A 10,930-nucleotide genomic window follows, 5' to 3' on the forward strand; every position below is an offset into this window, starting at 1 on the left:
AGTGGCTCCAGTAGATTCCAGGTACAACATCTGACGCATATGTCCAGAGAAGCACAGTCCTAGGAACAGCAAAAAACGAGCTGGAGAATGACATAAAGTTAAAAACTTCAAAAATAAACTCCTTATAAATAAATTCAGATCATTATGAGATGACAATGTGCATAACAGGTAAAGCAAAAATGAGTAAATTGTGAATTCAAACTCTCAGTCACAACGTAAAAGTTGACTGATAGAAAATATCAAAACAGACAAGACAAGACAGAACTGACATCAAATAATATTGACAGAAATTCGTATTAAGTAAATCCTCTAATGAGAACAGAAGATATATCTAAGTCAATATAAGACATGAAAGGCAGCCATGTTTTTCTGAAATACATCATACTACAGAACGCATGCCAAGTGATCCAGTGAAATTTATTAAGTATGACTTTGTGCCACTGATGACAATTTATCTGCAATCCGGTTCAAAAGTATGCACTTCTAAGTTATCTTATAGAGATTCCATCTATCAGACCTTTTGATATTAACATTTGTGGATAGGATTTTGCTTTGCATCATTTTTATGAATGGAAAATATCACAATTTGATTTGGTCAAGCCTTGGTAAATATTGAGCTTCTCATATGTATGCAGCCACAACAATAATGAAACTTTAAATTACATTAATAAATATATATTGTTTGTTAAATGATAAAAACCTTTATGGCTTATGGTATGTAGCATTTATTTCCCTTTTTTTTTTTTAATTTAGAGAAATCCATCAACATGTTGCAGGTTTCTCTAAATGCTGAACCAACACTACAGTATAATGTCAACACAGGTTTTCCACCTTTGGTAAATTAAACATTGAAACCTGTTTTCTATTCTTCATGCACACGTGTGATCTGTCCCTACTGCAACAGGGGATGAGAAATGTCCACGTAAAACTTTTTTATTTTAGCTCCCAGGCTGGTAGGGTTTTGGTCCTTCTGATATTTCTTGTCTTCTGTTTTTGACACTTCTGTCCAGCATCCTAATATTAATCAAGTTTGTATGTGTGTGCTTTTGTGTAGTCTCTGTCCTCACAGCCAAATAATCAACACAATGTAGATATTCACATGTCAGATATTGTATTGATGGTACCTGTGGGTGAACCAGTGCTTGATGTTTACTTTTTGTTGGGAAAACTGGTGAGCAACAAGTGCCATCAGGCAAATAAAACACACATATCTCATTGAGGTTTACCCAGGAAAAATATATCTATGTCTATCTTTAAACTGTATTTTTTGTATATTTTTATAATCCTTGAATGTAAAAGTTCAGTTTGCCAAAAACACCGCAACATTTAACGATGGTGAAAAAGCAAGACGGACTTAATGACCTCGTCTTTACAATCACCTACTTAAATCTGTAATGATCATGTCTTTACAATTACCTACTTAAATCTGTGATGATCATGTCTTTGCAATTACCTACTTCTGGACACAAATGAGGCACAGGAGACCTTTGCTTTGCTGCATTAATGTTATTGGTGTTGGGTCGTTACATTTTACACTTTAATTACTTTGCTTTCCCACTTTACATGAGTCCAGTTTATGACCCATTCCTAATGTTTCAGCTGCATCAGACCTACACGCTATGCACTCAGTGAATATCATTATATTGTTATTTTAGTGCTCCTACAACATAATCAAACATTTTGAAATTTGATTTTTTTTACCCTGACATAGGAATCTTCATGATAACTGCTGTTTCAAACTAAACCATGTCGCATAGGTAAATATAATCATGTGTGAAGTAGGTTATAAGTCTGTTGTGAAACTGTGTAAAGAGAGTTGATGGTGTACATTATCAAATGTGACAGTTTCACTCTATCGTTTTGGATGATAATGATGATGACATCATGGACATTTGTATCAGCTGAGCCCTCGACCAGTCAGCTGACGGGTGCACTTGTCTCACTGGACCGGTCCACGTGTCCCAGGGGGGAGGTTTTGGAGCAGATGGTTGCTTCGGTGGGCAGAGTTGAGTGTCAGCTGACAATGAATGACTCTCTCAGCGAGGGGCCAACACGTTTTAGCTCGTACCACTAAAGTTTAAGATCAAGCTTTAAATGAAACTGTAATGAAGGAAGTGACAATGCTTCTGATCTATTGATCGACAAAGCGTCCGAAGATTGGTTTTTGACATTGATCCTCCTGATTTGACCCAAGTGGAGCATCTGCGGCTGCTGGTGGTGCTGCTGCTGCAGAGCCGAGCTGATTAAGCAGGAGATGATCTCGTCCTGGGGAAGGTTAAAGGCTCAGCTGTGTTCACAATCTCCAAGGGTCTACCTCCCTCTGAAGTCACTACTCATCTTAACGGTAATGGTAAATGGTCTGTATTTAAATAGAGCTTTTCTCAAAATGCTTTACAGTCTAGTTTTGCCATTCACCCACACACACATTCATACAGTGCATCTATGTGCAGAACTCTCTCTATTACACATCATACAGTTCAGTATCTTACCCGAGGACACTTTGGCATGCAGAATGGGGACAAATGGGATGGAACCGCCTAATCTCTGCATAGTGGACAACCGGCTCTACCCCTGAGCTGCAGCTGGCCCTATTAATAGCTTTGAGTAGAGTAGTAAGTGTTTTGAGTAAGTAGTAAGTGTTTTGATCGATGTCAGTGTGACCACAGATCATCTCGCACACGATGAGCCGATTGAGCGTGATACGTCTCACCTCCTGCGCGCAAGTCATTCCCTCTCACTCTTGTCTTGGCTCAGTGGGACGCATTTCATTCTAAGGTTTGTTATTAACTGTTCGAAACTGTTCACATTACGAGTGTTGGGGGTCAGTAGGTCAGGGGACAGGCTCACCAACACCTGGGGGACACAGAAGTTCATCGCTCAGAGTCCCATTAGGAGCAGAAGCCTGATCCCTGACCAATGACAGGCAGGCGAACCTCCGCTTCAAGCGGCAAAGGGAGGTGATCAGTGAAAACATGCATTTGCTTGTTTGGGTGTTTAGTGTGTCCAGTGATTGTGTGGAAATGTGTGCGTGCGTCCAGGGAGTCAGAGGGCAGGCACATGCACAGCACAAGCCAGGAAGTATTGTTGATTTTAGAGAGGGATTGTTTTTTTGAATAGAAAGAAAAAAAGGGCGGATTCAGAGGTAGGCTTGATGAATGTGTTGATGGAGGCGTTTTGATAGAGGTAATTTTGACCTGACAGGGCCCAGGCTCTCTCATGAATCAAAATGTGTCAGCCAGGCGCTGGAGATGGAGGGCCGCTCATTGTGGCTCTGACACCCATGTGAGGGGCTGAGGCTGCTGGGGGTCAAGTGTGACACCTCATTAGGACAATGTTGATTTAGTGTGGCCACAGCGCAACAGACCTCCTCCCATGGGGTATGGAGAGGCGTTTGAGCGAGGGGGTGGGGAGCACCGAGCACCGGACAAAGAATGGAGGCCTACTGCTCTTCATCCACAAGGCCGTCGTCTGACAGCTTGCAAATCATGCACCTACGTAAAACATGCCACCCGACACCCCCCACCTCTTCAATTTTCACCCCTAATTTTTAAACATGCATTTCTTTAAACACGATGCCGAAGGTGATTGTTTTTGAGACGTGTATCTGAATCTAGTTTCTTCTTTAATTTAAAAAGGGGGCATCTCAGGTTTGGTCAGTTCTCCCCCTCAGGGAACCAACGCCCCCTGACAGGATAATTCCGACCTTTCACCTTTGATCTTTGAATTTGAAATTGTTTTCTGTAATGTCAGGATTACTTCTGACAAGCTGCAGTTGTTCTCTCGACTCATGTGCAAACGTTTTTTTGATTATTTGAGGAATGAGAGAATTAGATTTAAATGCACTTCATTCTTGTCGATGTCAGTGTTACATCCAAATATATATATATATATATATATAGAGAGAGAGAGAGAGAGAGCGAGAGAGAGAGAGAGAGAGAGAGAGAGAGAGAGAGAGATTAAACTTAAGTGGCTAATGAATGCTAATCACTAATTTGTGTTTATTCTAAATTTGTTGACACCTTAAAATGTATTTTCTTTTTACTTATACTCTCTCTATATACACACTGTCAAGATGTCTCTGGTTGTTTAATTTTCTCCACAAGGTTTTCAAATTATAAAAAACAGACAAGCCTCATTTTCAGATGTGCTGGCTTCATGCTTATGCAGTGATTTAGGTTAAGATAGTTCTTGTATCAAACAGGTTAAGTCAATTATTAATAATTTTATTCATTAGCATTATGAAGGTAGTAAATAATCTCTGAGTTCTTTAAAGTTTAAAGAAAAACTCACATTTTCATCAAGTTGCAAATATGAATGAATGATTTTTTTCCCCAGTTGTTTCACAACTCTATGAAGATCCACATCAATCTGCAGAACGAGTCATTCCACCATTTTTGACCACTACAGGTTATCCCAGCAGCAAACAACACTGGTATCAATATAAATGTCACTACGCAAATCCATTAAAATTAAAAAATATATAAAGATAAGTTTAAGTTTATAAAGATTCTAAATATTCTTTATGAAACCTCTGGCACCAACTCACATCTGCTTGTCTTTTGTTGATGATGATGGTCGAGTGATGGCAGGATTAAGCAAATGTGAGGACTTCACTGTTTGAGACCAATTTAAACTCTGACCTTTAGCTGTAGTGCCCCCACCTGTCGGACTTCTTGTACTACATCTCAAATTGTGCAGATGCAATTGCTGCAAGTTACAACGTTGTTATCTCTTTTGTCAATGGTAAAACTAGGTAAATAACATAATTTAGAATGTCAGAAGTTTCATCAATAACCAACATGGAATCAGTTTCACCGGCCGGGTCTAAATAATGTCAGGAAACGGTTACAAGGCTTTATGATTGATCATCTCCATTATACTTTTTTGTTCAGGTACAGTTTGACTGATCCATTCACGTCAACTGATTTTCTCTCTCTAATTTATCTTTTGTTATTACATCACAGCTTTAATTACACCACAAAGCCACAAGATGCTCGACTGTTATTGCATCTCATTAGCTGGGAATTCATTGAAAAAAAAAATCATGTCTGCAACTGCTTCAATTTGATTACACTGACTCAGGGCCTTTCACACAAAAGACATTAAGTGACCCCTTTTTTTTGCATGAACTCATCATGCATACCTAAATCTAAAATGATGGAAAGCGTAGAAGTTAATTTGTGTATAAGAGAATGCATGAATAATTAATTAATCTTGATTCACAGATAGGTTGTTCATCATTTAATCAATAAAACTAATATTTTTTGGGATTTTGTTATTTGCACATTGGCCTTAAGCAAAAAAAAAAAAAACTCAATATATATAAGAGATTAAATTAAATATAACCTTGTCAATAAACCTGTCCGTCTTTGTTTTTGTCTGTGAGAAGTGTAGGCCCATGTGCACACTCAAACACACACACACGTGCACACACACACACACACACACACACACACACACACCCTCTAACAAAGGTGTAGCAGGCCATCTGTCTTTTCTGATGGCACAGATCTGGGAAAACAATGAGGGCCTCGTGACAGTTCACAGATTTCCCTCCAAACACAGCAGAGAACTGACGCTGTCATCACCACGGTTGTGTGTGATAATTAAAATTTTATTAAAGTTGGCCACAATTATAATTTGTCACCCCTTTATTAATAAAAATCCCAGTTGCCAAGAATGAATGATTTATGAACGCTGCTATAGCTGATGTCACAGTCCACTTTTGTTGCCTTTGAGATTTTACTCATTAGTCTGAATAATAACTGTCACTAATTCAAGCTGTTCTCCAATGGCTTTTTGAATAGAAAAGAGAGCGAGGGACTGTGAGGGAGAGAGAGAGAGAGGCAGCAATAGAGAGGAGAGAGGCCTGAGAGATTAACTCCAGTGAGCTCACTCTGAGAGGCCCAGGAATGGCTGAATATTGTTCTAGTGGTGGGGAGATGGAGGGTGGGTGGGTGGAGGGGTGAGGGTCGAAAGGAAAAAAAGGAAAAAAATCCCTATGCAGCCAGAGAAATGAACTTGATGATCTCAGGGGGCGGGGGGAGGATCACCATTCCTTGCTTCTGACAATCAAAATTAGATTGGCCAGCACAGTGTCAACACTAGCCTCAGTTAAGGCATGACAGGGGAGGGAGGGAAGGAGGGTGGAAGGGCACACCCCCACCCCCCCATGGGTGTTTGAGAGTTTGCCATGTGAACTATGGAGACCCCACAGTGCCTTTCACTGACTGCTCAGGCCTCAAAGAAATCCACAACCCCTTTTTTTTATTGGCTAGCACTGTAACCGACGACGGCATCTCTACCCCCCCTCCCCTCCCTGAACTCGATATTTTGGCAACCGGTTATTTCTGTTTTCACTGCCACGTCTCATTAAATTCAAAAATCTGCAATGCTGAGATGACAATCAGCAAGCAAAGGCTGTGGAGCAGGACAAAGTGTTTAGACCTAATTTGGGAGCAAGTGACCATCACTTATTTCTTCCTTTCTGTTTTTCTTTTCTGTGTTGGTGTGTGCGAACTTTCGGTTCTGCTGACCACTGGCATCGAAAGGCAAAGGCATCTGTTTATGTGACACAATTCATAAACATATGGGAACTGCAAAGTGCTTAGTGTGTGTCGAAATGACAAAAAATATTCCCATACATATGAGGTTCTTTTGTTAAAACATCTGCAACTCATCTTATAACTCAACCACATGAGAAACTGTAAATATTACAACCAATTCACCCTGAAATTATACAAATTAAAAAGCAACAAGCAACAAATGAATGTACAGTCTGTATAAAAGGTAAATATGGAAAAAGTATAATCACATTTGTTCTGTGCAACTTGTCAAGGTGTTTGTGAGACATGAAGTAAAAGTGAATAAATCACAAAACAAAGTGAAAAGGCACTTTCTGTTTGTTTCGTTTGTTGTTCTCCTGCACACTGAACATTGCATGTGTTTAAGGAGAGTTAAAAGTGAGTTGATGCAGGGTTGTGTTTTTGGAGGTTTGATCAGTGACCTGGAATATTTCAGTGTGTTCAGCTCTTCCACATCCGTGAGGGAGTGCAGCTGTGTCCTCGTATAACCCTTTTTTTTCAAATATTATATCATCCCATTGTATTTTAACTCCTGAGAAGAACAAACTGTTTTCTTCACACTACGACACCCTGAGGCTTTTTGCTCTGTGTCTTTTCATCTGTTCAACAACTTGATTATTATTAATAAGATGGTATATGTTTTATTCCCACTCACTCTACAGATTGAAGATGTTAGGCTAAGCCAGGTTCAGGATTATCACCCAGGTCTGCAGGATGACAGCATGACACAAAGGGTTTTACTTTTTGCTTATGAGCTGATTCCTGTTGTTGCCAAAAGAGAGATGTCCGACTGACTTGCAAGTAATCACACACTGCTGTGAGGAGCCTTCAAAAGGGAATGTGCAGATTGTTTTGAATGTGCCGAGGAGGAGAAGAAGTTCTATGATTCCAGGCATCAGGAGGATGTCGTACCTGTGAGAAACACAGACAATCCATTTCTCACATTTCACTCTGAGACAATCATTCTGGTTTATATTATGCACAATGATGAATGTCTTTCTCTGAAGCATTTGCAGTGTGTGTCACACATTGCATGTTAATATTGTGGGTCTATAATGATATGGGAATATCATGAGAATATCTACATCCTTTTACACTTGGACATAAATAAAACCTTTTCCGGACTTTTGAAATCCATATCTTGTTCTTGAAGAAGCTTATAGAAGAAAATGTACATAAAGTTGAGATTTTTATCTTAATTATCGCTCTTTAAATGACGCAGCACATGTATTAGCATCCCTATATTTCCATTAGATATCAGAAATTATCTGTAATGAAGACTTTTAATTTTTGATTAATTTAATCTCACAAACTAAACAATGACACATACATTAGATATTATTTTAAGTCACAGTAGTGTGGTAACCTTCAAATTCAAATTCAGCTCCTGCTAACTCTCTTCTCTGTTGAATAATTACATTTTAAAATGAATCTCCATCTAAGATAAATCAGGACCAAATCCCAGCTTCAAAAACTGTGTTTATTCTCTACTAACTTAGTAATAATAAGAATGAAAAGTCCTCACTGACCACATCAGGTCAGAGGACAAACAAATTATAATTAAGACAGTATAATTAAGACAGTGACAGCTTCCTATTTGGGCCTGTAGCTGTTTGAGAGGAACTCCTCCAGGGTAGGGGTGGACTCCTCCCCAGGTATGCTTTCAGATCTGTGGGATGGTGGCCTGCCGTCCACAGCGACAAGCCCCGGCAGGGCAGGTGGGAGGTGTCGGCCAGGCACCTCACCGCCGTCTATATGACAGACCCAGCAATCGTCAGCTCTGAACCAGATGGTGCTCCAACAGCACAAAAGAGTGACAGCTGTCAGTCACAGGACGTGAGAGCTGAGACGCTGAACCACATCAGTGAACTGTGATTTAATGACTGCCTGTTGCACAGGAGAGAAGAGAAAATGATGGTAGAAGATTTCCACCAAGTGGTGTTTGCTCAAAGTTAAATTCTGTTCCGACAAAAACACTTTACAGGATAACTTCCACAAAAAACTGGAGTTCTAGAGTTATGCCCGATTTTTGTGGAAAACCAACGAGCATTGCTGAGATTAACACCAGCAACCCTGCAACAGCATTTACTACAATACAGATAATAACTGCACTCGCATGAAAAGTACTTTTGACCACTGCTGTAATAACCTGGATATAACAAGGATTTTGTAAGTATGAGAAGATGTATAACAATATGAAGAAGACAGGAGCAATATATAAAAAGTTGAATAAAATAAAAATCACACAATATATCATCCATATGAAGTGGAGTTTGCATAACAGAACAACTGGAAGTAACTGGATGCCCACTTCTGCCAAGGAGGTTATGTTTTGTCTGCATTTGTTTATTTTGCAGGTTACACAAAAAGTATTGTATCGATTTCCACAAAGCTTGGTGGAAGGATGTGGTATACAACAGAGAAGAAGCCATTCACCTTTGGTGCATATTCAGATCAGGGGGCAGGATTTCTTTTTTTCACTCTCTTTAACGTTGTGAGATGGTGTTTTTCAAAAAAGAAAAGATCACTCATGTCCAGGGCACTGATATTCATGAGTGAGTGAAATGTGGTGCAGATTTAAATAAAAATCCGAATCTAGTGAATTTAAATGTGGTTTCATGAGGAGACAGTAGGGCTTTGGTGCAGGTTTGTGCTTAGTGACATTCTTGTATGAAATAGTCGTTGAAACAAGTGAGATGCATAAAAAACTCCAGATATAAATATAAAAAGTTTTAAAATTATAAAATGTAATTTACAAAGGTAAATCCATTTGGAGTGTGGAGTACCGTGATTTATAATTTATATCTTATGAAAAAAACATTTCCAACAGTGTCATAATTTGAACATTTCATGTAGATCGTGTGGCTGTGACGTCTCACTGCGACTAAAAAACTTGTGTCTCCGCAGACCATTTTATTGTCACGTGAGATTCTTTCATCCCATAAGAGTGTGTGTGATCTTCCCTCTAAACACCGGCCAGTCACAGAGCCAGACAATAAGGTGTCACTGATGACCGTGTCCAGCAATTGAAGCTATTAAGAGCTGCCCCCAATTCACCTTCTTTCTTAACTTTATGGCTATAATAGCCACAAAGCTCCTCCCAAACCCTCCCAGCCCCCTCCGGCCTCTCTTCAGGCCTTTGTGACATGTTCAATATTCCCACTGTACTGTACTGTTTTCTTCTTTTGCTTTCCACATGCACCTCTGTGGCACAGTGGAGTATTTATTTAATGAAGCTGGGTCAGAGTTCATCATGTTGGTAGTCTTTAGACTCTGGGTGCAGCATTCAGCCTTTCAACACTTCATGTCTGACTTGTACAACTTCTCCTTATGTGCTAAAACAATAAAAACATCCATCAATGTCCTCCCTTGTCTATATAGGGCGGGTATGACTGATGATGTGTACGGCACATTGATGCACTTGAGGGGCAGGGAACTGCGTGAATGTTTGTTTATGTCAAGTGAGGATTTGTCAAAAGGTTTATGTCATTGCTGGCATGAGTCTCTCGCGCTTGTACTGGGTGGTCTTTGTCTGTTTGCATCCGTAAAGAGCTTCGTTCTCACTCTCATTTGTCCCCTATTGATTCTCTAAATTAGGTTGATGAGAGGCCCTCCTATCAGGTGGCATATTAATTGGGTCAGGCTGGATCTCATATGAAATCCAAATAATGGCGACCCAAACCCCAACACTAAACCGTTGTCCTCTGAACACTCTCTTTCACCAATTAGCCTCGCGGTGAATCTGCTTCCTGCCACCTCTGCTGCCTGCTACGGCGTACTAAGAACCACTAAAGCCACTGGTAGCTTCTGTGTGTGTGTGTGTGTGTGTGTGTGTGTGTGTGTGTGTGTGTGTGTGTGCATGAGTCAGCTCACACTAAATGTTAAGTGCCTGTGTGTTTTATAGACTTGTTCCAATGACTCAGTGTGTTTTTGGACACACAGATTTCCTATTGTTAAATTGTAATCTACAAAATTATGATTGAAAATTTACAAATCAGTCGGTTCCAAGTAGCAAAAGAAACATTTATCAATTTTGACAAAATGTTAATTCGATTTTTATGTCATAAATGTTGTGTCTTATTGTATTGTAATATTGAAGGAGTCTAACTTATTTTGGGTTTGTGTAGTAAAGAATTTAGTAATGAGTAAATTATTGGAAGGAAATCTAACTCATGAACTCCTTCAGTGGGACGCTCATATTATAAACACCGTTTTAATTCAGCAGTCATACTTGGTGTGATCTTAGTTAATATTAGTACATTGATAGCTGTGTGCTCATGCTACAATTTAACTGAAGACACAGATGAGCATAACACAATAGAATCAATAAACAGAAAAAACTCCCA

This window comes from Paralichthys olivaceus, chromosome 2 (assembly GCF_024713975.1).
Source record: "Paralichthys olivaceus isolate ysfri-2021 chromosome 2, ASM2471397v2, whole genome shotgun sequence".
In the NCBI taxonomy this organism is placed as follows: Eukaryota; Metazoa; Chordata; class Actinopteri; order Pleuronectiformes; family Paralichthyidae; genus Paralichthys; species Paralichthys olivaceus.